A 14569-nucleotide genomic window follows, 5' to 3' on the forward strand; every position below is an offset into this window, starting at 1 on the left:
CCATCAGGGCCTGTGTATCCATTTCCCTGTTAAAAAGGCACTCGAAGGACTGAGAGTAAGGGTTAAACTGCAGGAGCATCCAATCAAATGGTGAGGGGGGGGGGGCACCATGCCGAGAGAGTGATGGGTTACTCTCCACTTGCCCGGACGAGTGCAGCTCTGACATCGCTCGAGAGGTTCGACGCCACCCGTTGAGCCTCCGCGGAGAGTTAGCGGGCGCCATCGAATGGTCAGGCGTCGTGATCCAGACCACCAACGTGAACCAGGTGCCACGGCAGCCTCCCTCCCAGCTCATCGGCGGCCCCCGGGTGGTCGGGCTCTGGGCCGGGTGCTACCCTGGCACTCCCGCTGGCACTGGGGCACCTCGAGCTCGTCAGGGCAGAATACGAGGCCAGAAAAAAAAGACGACGCGCCACGTTTGATAGCGAGCGCAGAGAAAGACCCCGCTATACACACCCAAAACGGGACACTGCCCAATGTCTCGGAACTAAATGACCCTTCATCCCAGGACAAAGCAGCCCCGCTTGATTGGCTCCCCCTTCCACAAACATTCACTCCCTCCACCCACCGACGCACAGTGGCAGCCGTGTGTACCGTCTACAAGATGCACTGCAGCAACTCACCAAGGCTCCTTAGGCAGCACCTTCCAAACCCACGGCCTCTACCATCTAGAAGGACAAGGGCAGCAGATACCTGGGAACCCCACCACCTGGAGGTTCCCCTCCGAGTCACTCCCCACCCCGACTGGGAAATATATCGGCTGTTCCTTCACTGTCACTGGGGCAAAATCCTGGAACTCCCTCCCTAACAGCACAGTGGGTGTACCTACACCTCAGGGCCTGCAGCGGGCTCAAGGAGGTAGATCATCAACTTCGCAAGGAGCATTTTGGGATGGGCATTAAATGCATGCCTCGCCAGCAATGCCGACACCCTGTGAATGAATGTTTAAAGACATTCTGGCGGGTGACAGAATCCTGACGGAGAAGCAAAGCGACGCAGAATTGGACGGATGCGGCAGCAACTTGATTCGCCATCTGCTGTCAGCTTTGGCTGGACCAATTAAATCACAGCTGGCACAGTGGATTAGCATTGCTGCCTCACAGCGCCAGGGTCCCAAGTCCGATTCCTGGCTTGGGTCACTGCCTGTATAGACTCTCCACGCGGGGAGCGTCTACATGGGTTTCCTCCGGGTGCTCCGGTTTCCTCCCACAGTCCAAAGGATATGCAGGTTAGGTGAATTAGCCACGCTGAATTGCCCCTTAGTGTCCTAGATGTCTACATTAGGTAGATTGGCCGTGCTACAATTGCCCCTTAGTGTCTAAGATGTCTAGGTTAGGTGGATTGGCCGTGCTAAAATTGCCCCTTAGTGTCCAAGATGTCCAGGCTAGGTGGATTGGCCGTGCTAAAATTGCCCCTTAGTGTCGAGTTGAGTGGGGTTACGGGATAGGGACGGGGCGTGGGCTTAGATACGGTGCTCTTTCAGAGGTTTGGTGCAGACTTGATGGGCCGAATGGCCTCCTTCTGCACTGTAGGAATTCTAAGGAAAAACATTTCCTAATTTTAAAGGTTTGTATTAGGATTCACACCTTAGAGCAAAGGGACCCAGCCTTTCCTGATCTCTTTCCCCTCTAATGTCTGGCCTCGTTCTTGTAAATCCTCTCTGCACCCTCTCCAGTGCCTCAATATCCTTTGTATAAAATGGTGACCAGAACTGTACTCTCTAACCAGGACTCAATGAAGTTTCAACGTAACTTCCCTCACTTTCAATTCTCACCGTCTGGAAATAAAGCTTGGTGTTTGTTTTTGTTTTAATAACCTTGCTAACCTGTGGTGTAACTTTCAATGACTGATGTGTTTTGCATTCCGAGATCCCTTTGTTCCTCTCCCCCCCCCCCGCCCCCGCCCCCCCCCGCCTAGACTCTCACCTTCCCAGGAATAATAATCTTCCAGCCAACATGTCCAACTTCACATTTAGCGGTGTTGAAATCCAGTTGCCAATTATTTACCCGCTCCACAGGTTTATTGGCCTCCTCCTGTAATTTTTTTGTGGACCACTTCAGTTTTGACAATAGCCCCCCACCCTCAAAACCTGCCGCATCCCCCCCCCCCCCCCCCCCCCCCCCACCCCCCGCTTTTCCATTTCACGTCATCCACAAATTGAAAATTGTGTTTCGGATTCCAAAGTCAGAATCCGTTCATGGAAATTGCGAAGGGCAGTGATCCCAACACCGATCTACGCGGAACCCCACTCCCCACCTTCTGCCACTCGGGAGTGACGACACTTTAATCCTGACTCGCTGCTTCCTGTCATGGAATGAGCCAGCAACCTATTCTGCCATTGGTCCCCCCTGACTCCACATCCTCTCACCTCATCCAATCACCTATTAGGGGACACATTATCCAAGGCCTTTTGAGAATCCAGATAGATTACGTCTACCACATTCCCGCTGTCTATTCAATCAGATTAGTCAAACAAGATTTTCTCATTCAAAATCCACCTTTCTAGATATAATTTAGTATGGATTCCATGATTTTACCAGTCACCCATGTTTTAAAAAAAAATAAATTTAGAGTGGCCAATTTATTTTTTCCAATTAAGGGGCAATTTAGCGTGGCCAATCCACCTACCCTGCACATCTTTGGGTTGTGGGAGCAAAACCCACACAGACACGGGGAGAATATGCAAACTCCACATGGACAGTGACCCAGAGCCGGGATCGAACCTGGGTCCTCTGCACCGTGAGGCAGCAGTGCTAACCACTCGAGGGGCCGAATGGCCTAATTCTGCTCCCATGTCTTATGTCCCTGTTGCAGTGATGGGCTGGTGTACAACTAGAGATGTTACTCCCTGAGGGCTACACCATCACTGGGGCACCCATCGAGTCCATACAGTGCAGAAGGAGGCCATTCGCCCCATCGAGTCTGCATCGACCGTCTGAAAGAGCACCTTACCTCCCCCCCCCCCACCTAGGCCCACCCCCCCACCCCCGTCCTATCCCCATAGCCCCACCTAACCTGCGCATCGGCGGACACCAAGGGACAATCTAGCATGGCCAATCCACCCAACCTGCACATCTATCGACTGCGCCCGGAGGAAACCCACGCAGACACGGGGGGGGGGAACGTGCAGACTCTACACGGACCGTCACCCAAGGCCCGAATTGAATCCGGGTCGCCCGGCGCTGTGAGGCAGCGGCGCTAACCCCTGTGCCGGCCTGCGCGCGGACCACTTCAGGTGGGAAAAACACTGCACAGGTGGAAAACCGGGGAATGTAGTGACCCCCGGGCACAGGAAATGGTCAACGCAATGCTGCAGAACCCAGAAGGGCTGTCTGGGGCTCCCAGGCCGCAGGCTGCCCACCTTTTCTCTGGAGAATGTTTTGTAATGGTCCTCCTAAACCTCGGAGTGGTTTTCCGTCTGAAATTAATGGGAACATTCTGATCTTTCCTATTTGGTCATATTCCCTGACACTCATTCAGATCTTTGGCATTGATCCAGCCCATAATGACAGGGCACGAAGTCGCAAATAACCTACAAGTTAGGCTCAAATCCAGAGCGCGTGTTTATGGAGGATGTGTCGGTGGTTCATATCAGACAAGGGGGCCCTGACGAAGGCGAATGTTTGTTTTCACTCCACACAATGGCACTTTAGATGGCTTGTTTAACGATCAGAGTTCACAGGAGTTTGCTAAATCGTCGTGACCAGGCTGATAGATTCGAATAGTGATCAGGCAGTGAGTCGGAAATGAGACTGTTGCAGTCTCTGGGAGATTGCTCGCATTTTCGAAAGGCTTCAGCAAGCTCCTCAAGTGTGACCAGCGGAGAACATTACGACTCATTGAGCTGTGGCAGATTACCCAGACGGCTGGAAAATGGTCCAAAGGTCAAGGACCAGGAGAGGATCATTGGTAAGAATTGGGGAATTCACCACTGGCCATCTTTTAGACCTGGTGCGGCTCGAGGTGTGGGGTAGACGTGACATCTGATTGGCTTCCGCTTCTACCCCTTCAAAGAATCGGCACATTCAATACAATCTTGCCTGAAATGACTGTAACCTCAATCCCACATTCCTGCTGATCCCCGATAACCTTTCACCCCCCCCCCCACCTTGTTCATCAAGAATCTATCCAACTCTGCCATTGAAATGTCGAAAGGTGCCACCCCCACTGCCTTTTTCAGGAAGAGAGTTCCAGAGACGCGCGTACCTCTGAGAGAAACGTCATTGCATCTCCCTTTCAAAACGGCGACCTCTTATTTTTAAGCAGTGACCTATTTTTATACAGTTCTGGATTCTCCCACAAAAGGAAACATCCTCTCCACATCCACTGTGCAAATGCCCCCCAGGATCCTGGGGTGGGATTCTGCGGGAACCGGCGGGGCGAGGAACTCCCGCTCCGAGGACTGGCGTGAACCACTCCAGCGACAGGCTGCCCCGAAGGTGCGCTCTGTACCTTCAGGGGCTAGGCTGGCGGCGGAGTGGTTTGCGCAGTGCCGTCCAGCGCAGAAGGGGTTTGGAGACACGCCAGCCGGGGCCGAAGGGCCTCCGCTGGCCGGCGCGAGTTGGCGCGTGCACAGGAGCCCCAGCGTGTGCTGGCATCGTCCCAGCGCATGCGCAGAGGGGGTTCATCTCCGCGTCGGCCATCGCAGAGGACCACAGCGGCCGACGCGGAAGCATAGAGTGTCCCCCTCGGCACAGGCCCGCCCGCGGATCGGTGAGCCCCGATTGCTGGCCAGGCCACCGTGGGGGCACCTCCCGGGGCCAGATCGGAGGAACCCGGAAGCCACCCGTGCAGCCAGGTCCCGCTGGCCACTAACTGGTGTAATTTACGATGGTGGGACCGGCCTATAACGGGCGGCCACTCCATCGCGGGCCGGAGAATCGGTGGGAGGGGGGGCACTGCCAGCGGCCGCCAACCGGCGTGGCGCAATTCCCACCTCCTCCAGGCGCTGGAGAATTCGGCAGCTGGCGGGGCGGGATTCACGTCTACCCCACACCCTCTGAGTGGCCGTCCACCCAGGCATAAAAGATGGCCAATGGTGAATTCCCCAATTCTTACCAATGATCCTCTCCTGGTCCTTGACCTTTGGACCATTCTCCAACCGTCTGGGTAACGCCGCCCCCGCGATTCTCCGACCCGGCGGGGGGGGGGGGGGGGGGGGTCAGAGAATTCTGCCCTTCAAGTGTCAATCAAGAAGTTCCAAGGAACAAAGGGACCTTGGAGTGTTTGTCCAGAGATCTCTGAAGGCAGATGGGACAGGTTAATAGGGTGGGTGAAAAAGGCATCAGGGACACTGGCCTTTATCAATCGAGGCACAGATTACAAAAGCAGGGAGGTCATGTTGGAGTTGTATCGAACTTTGGTGAGGCCACAGCTGGAGTACTGGGTGTAGTTCTCGTCGCCACATTATAGGAAGGATGTGATTGGACTGGACGGGGATGCAGAGGGGATTCACCAGGATGCTGCCTGGGATGGAACATTTAATAATAATAATCTTTATTATTGTCACAAGTAGGCTGACATTAACACTGCAATGAAGTTACTGTGAAAATCCCCTAGTCGCCACATTCCGACGCCTGTTCGGGAACACGGAGGGAGAATTCAGAATGTCCAATTCACCGAACAGCATGGATGGGATTCCCCGACCCACCGCAGGGTTGGAGAATCCCCGGGGGGCAGCACGAATCCCACCCCACCGCCCGTGATGCCGGCTGCCTTATTCTCCGGCGCCATTTTTCTGGCCCAGGGCGGGATTCACGCCACGCCGATCGGGAGCCATTGGCAGTGCCCCACCCCCCCCACCCCCCTGGCGATTCTCTGGGCCCCGATGAGCCGAGCGGCGGTCCATTTTTGGTCAATCCCGCTGGCGTTGGGTTAAGCATGGCCCCATACGGCAGACATGGCAGGTAAGTTGGCGTGGGTGGTCCTCAGGGGAGGGGGGCGCAGGGGATCTGACCCCGGTGGGGGCCCCCCACGGTGGACTGGCCCGTGATCGGGTCCCACTGATCCGCGGGCGGGCCTGCGCCGTGGGGCACTCTATTCCTCCGCGTAGGTTGCTGTCGGGCTCCGCCATGGCCGGCGCGGAGAAGAGAACGCCCTGTGCATGCGCCAAAATACGAAGGCCGGTCTGCGCATGCGCGTGGTCACGATGGTCGTTCTGCGCATGCACGAACTTGCGCCGCCCTTTGGCGCCGGCTGGATCGACGCCAACCCCTCTGGCATCCACCTAGCCCCTGAAACTGAGGACGAAAGATGGGAAGAGGGATAAAAAAACATCCATGGCCAAACAAGGAGGTCAAGGACAATAAGGTAGCACAGTGGTTAGCACTGTTGCTTAACAACGCCAGGGGCCCAGGTTCGATTCCCGGCTTGGGTCACTGTCTGTGCAGAGTCTGCACGTTCGCCCCGTGTCTGCGTGGGTTTCCTCCGGGTGCTCCGGTTTCCTCCCAGAAGTCCCAAAAGACGTGCTTGTCAGGCGAATTGGACATTCTGAATTCTCCCTCTGTGTACCCGAACAGGCGCCGGAGTGTGACGACTAGGGGACTTTCACAGTAACTTCATTACAATGTTGTAAGCCTACTTGTGACAATAAAGATTATTATTATAAGACAAAAGCTAAGTTATATCATATTGCAAAGGCCAGTAGATTGGAAGATTGGGAAACTTTCAAACATAACAAAGGGATACTAAAAAGTAATTTCAAAAAGCTAAGGTAAATTACGGGAAAAAACTTGCACAGAATATTTAAAAGGGCGGCAAGAGCTTCAACAGGTACATAAAAGGGAAGAGAGTCACTAAGGTGAATATTGGCCCCCTGGGAGATGAACTGATGAGTTAATAGTGGGGAACACAGAAATGGCAGAGATGCTAAATAATAATCAATACTTAGCCTCAGTTTTCACAGTGGAGGACACCAGTACGATCCCTACAGGAATGGGCAATTCAGAGGTAATAGACAGGGAGGACCTTGGAACATTCAGCATCGAGAGGGTAACGGTATTCAACAAACTCTCAGGATGGAGGGGAGACAAGTCCCCAGGGCCTGATGGCCTACACGCTAGGGTGCTAAAGGAAGTGGTAGCAGAGATAGTGGATCCATTGGTTATGATATTCCAATATTACAAGTCTTATTGGTGGAGTTGTGGATAGTGAGGAGGGCTGTTGTCGGCTTCAAAGAGACATAGATAGGCTGCAGAGCTGGGCTGAGAAGTGGCAGATGGTGTTTAACCCTGACAAGTGTGAGGTTGTCCATTTTGGAAGGACAAATATGAATGGGGAATACAGGGTTAACGGTAGGGTTCTTGGCAATGTGGAGGAGCAGAGAGATCTTGGGGGTCTATGTTCATAGATCTTATAAAGTTGCCACTCAAGTGGATAGAGCTGTGAAGAAGGCCTATGGTGTGCTAGCGTTCACTAGCAGAGGGATTGAATTTAAGAGCCGTGAGGTGATGATGCAGCTGTACAAAACCTTGGTCAGGCCACATTTGGAGTACTGTGTGCAGTTCTGGTCACCTCATTTTAGGAAGGGTATGGAAGCTTTGGAAAAGGTGCAAAGGAGATTTACCAGGATGTTGCCTGGAATGGAGAGTAGGTCCTACGAGGAAAGGTTGAGGGTGCTAGGCCTTTTCTCATTCGAACGGAGAAGGATGAGGGGCGACTTGATAGAGGTTTATAAGATGATCAGGGGTATAGATAGAGTAGACAGTCAGAGACTTTTTCCCCGGGTGGAACAAACCATTACAAGGGGACATACATTTAAGGTAAATGGTGGAAGATATCGGGGGGATGTCAGGGGTAGGTTCTTTACCCAGAGAGTAGTGGGGGCATGGAATGCACTGCCTGTGATTGTTGAGTCGGAAACGTTAGGGACCTTCAAGCGGCTATTGGATAGGTACATGGATTACAGGTAGAATAATGGAGTGTAGTTTAATTTCTTCTTAAGGGCAGCACGGTAGCATTGTGGATAGCACAATTGCTTCACAGCTCCAGGGTCACCAGGTTCGATTCCGGCTTGGGTCACTGTCTGTGTGGAGTCTGCACATCCTCCCCGTGTGTGCGTGGGTTTCCTCCGGGTGCTCCGGTTTCCTCCCACAGTCCAAAGATGTGCAGGTAGGGTGGATTGGCCATGATAAATTGCCCTTAGTGTCCAAAATTCTATGATTAAACTAGGATAAAAGTTCGGCACAACATCGTGGGCCGAAGGGCCTGTTCTGTGCTGTATTTCTCTAAAAAAAAATAAAAAAATTCCATGGACATGGGAAAGGTTCCAGTGGATTGGGAAAATGCTAATGTAACGCCCTTATTCAAAAAGGGAGGGAGGCAGAATGTGGGAAATTACAAAGCAGTTAGTTTAACATCTGTTGTTGGGAAATTGTTTGAATCAGTTATATCGGACATAATATCAGGACATTTGGAAAGTCAAAGCGCTATCCATCAGAGACAGCATGGCTTTATTTGCTTGAGTTCTTCGAAGATATCACAAGGAAAGTGGATAATGGGGATCCTGTAGATGTAGCATATCTAGACTTCCGGAAGGCGTTTGACAAGATGCCGCACAGAAGGTTGATTCACAAGATGAGATCACACAGGATTAGAGGTAATTCATTAGCTTGAATAGAAGACTGGCTGATGGATAGGAGACAGAGAGTCGGGATAAATGGGTCTTTTTCTGCATGGCACGAATAACTAGTGGGGTGTCACAGGGTTTGGTCCTTGGGCCCCAGCGATTTACAATCTATATTAACAACTTGGATACAGGGATAGAACGTTCTGTAGCAAAATGCGCAGGTGACACTAAAATAGGTGGGACAGTAAGATGCAATGAGGAAATAGGAACCTTTCAAATGGATATAGAGAGGTTAGGAGAGTGGGCCAAAATATGGCAGGGGCAGTTTGACATGGATAAGTGCGAGGTCAGGCATTTTGGTCAGAAAAATGGGAAGGCAACTTGTTACCTCAATAGGGAGAGTCTTTGGGGAGCTCCGATACAGAGGGATCTGGGTGTCCTGGTCCATGGGTCACAGAAAACTAGCGTGCAGGTGCAGCAGATAACAAGGAAAGCAAATGGAACGTTGTCATTTCTAGCTAAAGGAATAGAGGATAAAGGTAAGGAAGTGTTGCTGCAACTATTCAAGGCATTGGTGAGACCACACCTGGAATATTGTGCAGAGTTTGGGTCCCCTTATTTGAGGAATGATGTAGCGACATTGGGGGCAGTTCAGAGGAGGTTCACTAGGTGGATTTCAGAGATGAGGGGTTTGGCGAACGAAGAGATATTGAACAGTTTAGGCCGATACTCTCTGGAGTTTAGAAGAATGAGGGGAGATATAATTGAGGTATCGAAGATGCTAAAAGGTGTGGATGAAGTAGACATGGAGCTGATGCTGCCTCTTGTGGGATATTCCAGAATGAGAGGTCATAATCTGTCACATTTACATCTGTCACAGTTTACCCTCTGATGTAAGTTTATCTGCTGTTTGGCCTTTCACACCTTTTGTTCTCTCTGGGGACTGCCATTAGCACTCTGTTCCCTTGGTTTCTGTGGCCACTAGCACTCTGTTCCCTTGGTTTCTGTGGCCACTAGCACTCTGTTCCCTTGGTTTCCGTGGCCATTAGCACTCTGTTCCCTTGGTTTCTGTGGCTATTAGCACTCTGCTCCCTTGGTTTCTGTGGCTATTAGCACTCTGTTCCCTTGGTTTCTGTGGCTATGACTCACCTTTCATTCTCACCCCACAGTATAAATATCTCCCACTGTCTCTGTCTTTTAACTTTGTCAAAGGGTCATCTGGACTCGAAACGTTAGCTCTTTTCTGTCCCTACAAATGCTGCCAGACCTGCTGAGATTTTCCAGCATTTTCTCTTTGGTTCCTGCCCCTAGCTCATGTGGCCGAGGGAGGAGATGCTCTGGCTGATTTTGCAATCCAGCTCCTGGTCTGTAGCAGTGTACGTAGCAGATGAGGAACATATCAGCCATGATAGAATGGTGGAGCAGACTCAATGGGCCGAATGGCCTAATTCTGCTCCGATAGCTTATGAACTGATGAAGTTCAAGGTGAGGGGCTCGAGGTTCAGGGGAGATTTGAGGAAAAACGTTTCGACCCAGAGGGTGGCGAGGGTGCAGGTACCTAAGCTCGCTTTCCCCCGTCAGCTGCAATCACTCTGTCAGCTCTTTGAGCGTTGCTAACCTGTTGTTGCTGTATAAGTTCCTCACTCTCAGCGTCATCCCGACCTGTCTCCATCTTTTGAAGGTGGCGTCCATGGTCACCGGCGTGAACCGGTGGTTGTTGCAGACGGTGGGGGGCTTTATCGGAATCTTTATTGGTTAACCCGAAATGCTGTCGCTGTTGCTTCCATGACCAGAGTGTTGCTCCTACCACTCGGCTGGTTGACTATTTGTTAGGTGGGGATGGGCGTGCCGCTGTGACTAGGGCCCAGAGGGAGGTCCCTCTGCAGGAACCCTCCTCCATGAGCACCTACTCAGCTTCTCACTCCTTTATCCACCCCTTTATTCTCTCTGTGGCCGCTGCCCAGTGGTAATATTATCGGTTTGGGAGGGCTAGGCACCCCCCCCCCCCCCATGGATCTTGTACTCTGCAGTACTCTCTTTGGGACCCTTGCATTCTTCCCCCCCCCATACAAACGCCACAATCAGTTTGTCCATTGAGTTGAAAAAGGCCTCGGGGATGAAGATTGGGATGGATCTAAACAGGAAGAGGCACCTGGGGCAGCACGTTCATTTTGATCGTCTGTACCCTCGCCGCCAGGGGGTGTGGTCCATGTCTGCAGGTCCCTTTTCTCCTTCCTCCATCAGACTGCCCAGGTTCCACTTGTGAACCCCCCCCCCCCCCCCCCCGCCCCCGTCCAGTCGTGAGCAATTTGGATCCCCAGGTAGCGGAATTTGTGTCGCGCTTGTTTAAACTGCAGCCGCTCCAGCTCCGCCCCGCCCTCTTGTGGGTTCACCGGGAAGATCTCACTTTTGCTCACATTAAGTTTGTAGCCCGACAGCGGGCAGCACGGTGGCACAGTGGGTTAGCATTGCTGCCTCGCGGCACCCGGGTCCCAGGTTCGATCCCGGCCCCGGGTCACTGTCCGTGTGGGGTTTGCACATTCTCCCCGTGTCTGCGTGGGTTTCCCCCCCACAACCCAAAAGGAAATTAGCAAAAGTGACACCACTGTTTAAAACAGGAGGTAGGCAGAGAGCAGGAAATTATAGGCCAGTGAGCTTAGCTTCGGTAGTCGGGAAGATGCTGGAATCTATCATCAAGGAAGAAATAGCGAGGCATCTGGATAGAAATTGTCCCATTGGGCAGACGCAGCATGGGTTCATAAAGGGCAGGTCATGCCTAACTAATTTAGTGGAATTTTTTGAGGACATTACCAGTGCAGTAGATAACGGGGGAGCCAATGGATGTGGTCTATCTGGATTTCCAGAAAGCTTTTGACAAGGTGCACACACAAAAGGTTGCTGCATAAGATAAAGATGCATGGCATTAAGGGTAAAGTAGTAGCATGGATAGAGGATTGGTTAATTAATAGAAAGCAAAGAGTTGGGATAAATGGGTGTTTCCCTGGTTGGCAATCAGTAGCTAGTGGTGTCCCTCAGGGATCCGTGTTGGGCCCACAATTGTTCACAATTTACATTGATGATTTGGAGTTGGGGGCCAAGAGCAATGGGCGGGATTCTCCCAAAGGGAGACAAAGTGGCGACGGCGGAATGAAAACTGGAGTGTTTAACTCCGGCGTCGGAGGCTGTTCCTCACCCCCTATTCTCCCACCCCCAGGGGGCTAGGAGCGGCGGCGCGTCATTTTTGCACGTCGGGCCTTGGCGCCCGTATCAAAGCAGCGCCGCCTGAATGACGCGGCCGGCGGGGCCTAATTGACGTCACCCGTGCATGCGCATGTTGGCCGGCGCCAACCCGCGCATGCACGGTTGCCGTCCTCCCCGTGGGCAATGCAATGCAAGAATGGCGCATTGATGTTGCCGGGCGGCGGAGGGAAAAGAGTGCGTCTTTTAGAGACGCTGGCCCGAGGATCAGTGGGCACCGATCGCGGGCCAGACCCCTCCTGAGCACCCCCCTGGCGCTTGATCCTCCCTCCCCCCCCCCAACCCCACCCCACAGGCCCCACATGCAGCTGTCGCGCGCTGTTCACGGCGGAAGCGGCCAGGTGTGGTTGCCGCCGGTGTGAACCGGTCGGATTAGGCAGGCCGCTCGGCCCATCCGGGCCGGAGAATCGAATTTTGTCCTTCATTGCTGGAGGGATGGAGTTTAAGACTAGGGAGGTTATGTTGCAATTGTATAAGGTGTTAGTGAGGCCACACCTGGAGTATTGTGGTCAGTTTTGGCCTCCTTACCTGAGAAAGGACGTACTGGCGCTGGAGGGTGTGCAGAGGAGATTCACGAGGTTAATCCCAGAGCTGAAGGGGTTGGATTATGAGGAGAGGTTGAGTAGACTGGGACTGTACTCGTTGGAATTTAGAAGGATGAGGGGGGATCTTTTAGAAACATATCAAAATTATGAAGGGAATAGATAGGATAGGTGCGGGCAGATTGTTTCCACTGGCGGGTGAAAGCAGAACTAGGGGGCATAGCCTCAAAATAAGGGGAAGTAGATTTAGGACTGAGTTTAGGAGGAACTTCTTCACCCAAAGGGTTGTGAATCTATGGAATTCCTTGCCCAGTGAAGCAGTTGAGGCTCCTTCATTAAATGTTTTTAAGATAAAGATAGTTTTTTGAAGAATAAAGTTATTAAGGGTCATGGTGTTCGGGCCGGAAAGTGGAGCTGAGTCCACAAAAGATCAACCATGATCTTGTTGAATGGTGGAGCAGGCTCGAGGGGCCAGATGGCCTACTCCTGCTCCTAGTTCTTATATTCTTATAGGTGGATGGGCCACGTTAAATTGTCCCTTAATTGGGAAAAAAAAATGAATTGGGTACTGTCAATTTATTAAAAAAATGTTTGTAGCCCGGAATGCTCCGAACTCTTTCAGGAGCGCCATGATTCCTTGAATACTGCTTTGTCCTCTCCGCCAGGAACTCTACGGTCGGTCAACCTCTAGTATGGAGTCAACTAGCTGTTGTCTTGCCGCCTTCTCCTTCCTGTCTATTTGTGGTTTAAAAGTGATAATTTCTCCCCTGATCACTGCCTTCAGCGCCTCCCAGAACGTGGAGGGTGAGCCCGTCCATTCTGCTTATCAGTAATCTCGACAAAGGCCTGTGATATTATCACGCAAAAAGCCTTATCGGTCAAGAAGGCCGTGACCAACCTCCATGGGGGGCGTTGGGCCCTGCCCGTCTCCAATCTCACATCAACATAATGAGGAGCGTGGTCGGAGATTACAATTGCGGAGTATTCCGTTTTCATCAGCCCTGGAAGCACCGATTTCCCCACCACGAAGAAGTCAATGCTCGAATAGACGTTGTGTACTTGGGGGAAGAAGGAGAATTCCTCCTCCCCTGGGTGGGTGAACCTCCAAGGGTTCATCTGCTCCAGAAAGTGACCGAGTTCCTTCGCCATGTTGGAGGTCTTTCCCGTTTTGGGTTTAACATGTCTGTCCGCGGGTCATGCATGCAGTTAAAGACCCCCCCCCCCACCTCCATGATCATAGTTACGTCAGCGATTTCCGCTTTGGTCTTCTTTTTAAACTCCGTGTTGTCCCAGTTGGGAGTGTACACGTTAACGAGGACCAGCGGTTCCCCATCTCCGCCCCCCCCCCCCCCCCAGCCCTCGTCCCGTAACAGGAATGGTAGGTTTGCCCCACCCAGCCCTTCCTTACCTACAGTCGGACCTGCTCTCTCAGGTGTGACTCTTGGAGGAAGATTATGTCGGCTTTCATGTTTCTGAGGTGGGCGAAGACTCTGGATCTTTTTCCGGGGCCGTTGAGTCCCCTTACGTTCCAGGTGACTATCCTGGTGGGGGGTGCTTCCGATGCCCCCGGTCCGGTGGGATCACCCATAATTCCTTGGTGGGTCCGTCCTTGCACTCTGGGGTTTCTCTGTGTTAGGGGGCCATCCAAAATGGCCGCAGTCACTGTTCTCCCCAAGTGGTCGGGCCCCAGCGTCCCCGGAGATTCCCTTTGTCCAGGGATTTTCCAACGGGACTGCTTTCATCGCCATTTTCTTCCAGGTCACCACATGCCCTCCAAGCCTAATGCCCTCCATCTTTCTGCACCGATCTCTCCCTTATGGTGTCTTCTCCCCCCTCCCCCCCGTCTTCTTTCCCCCCTCATCCCCTTTTGGTGGATGCGCTGCGCCCTCTTCCTCATGAATCCCGGTGCTGGCTGCCTCGCTAGTGTGCTGCCCCCCCCTCCTCCTGGGAGCTGGAGCACTTCCTCCCGTTGCCTGGTCTCTGGGTTCCCTGTCCGCCATTTCCCCCACCTTCCCCTGAGCTTGGCCGTACTCGCACGTCCTTCCCTCTCTTCCCCCCTCGTCTCCAAAACGAGGCGGCGTTCTCCCGCGTGACGCGGTCCCTGTGGCGACGGTCTGCTGCTGGCTGTACAGACGTTGGGCGGGATTCTCGACTACCCGGCGGAGCGGGCAGTCCCGGCGCCGAGGGGTGGCGTGAACCACTC

At 52.8% G+C, this 14569-nt stretch overlaps 1 protein-coding gene across 1 annotated transcript in view; it reads right to left on the reverse strand.

Moving 5' to 3' along the window:
• Positions 1-14569, reverse strand: part of LOC119958290 (claudin-15-like) — a 76975-nt gene that overhangs the window by 43389 nt on the left and 19017 nt on the right. The window lies entirely within an intron of this gene.

The sequence above is a fragment of the Scyliorhinus canicula genome, chromosome 29, assembly GCF_902713615.1.
Source record: "Scyliorhinus canicula chromosome 29, sScyCan1.1, whole genome shotgun sequence".
Taxonomy (NCBI): domain Eukaryota; kingdom Metazoa; phylum Chordata; class Chondrichthyes; order Carcharhiniformes; family Scyliorhinidae; genus Scyliorhinus; species Scyliorhinus canicula.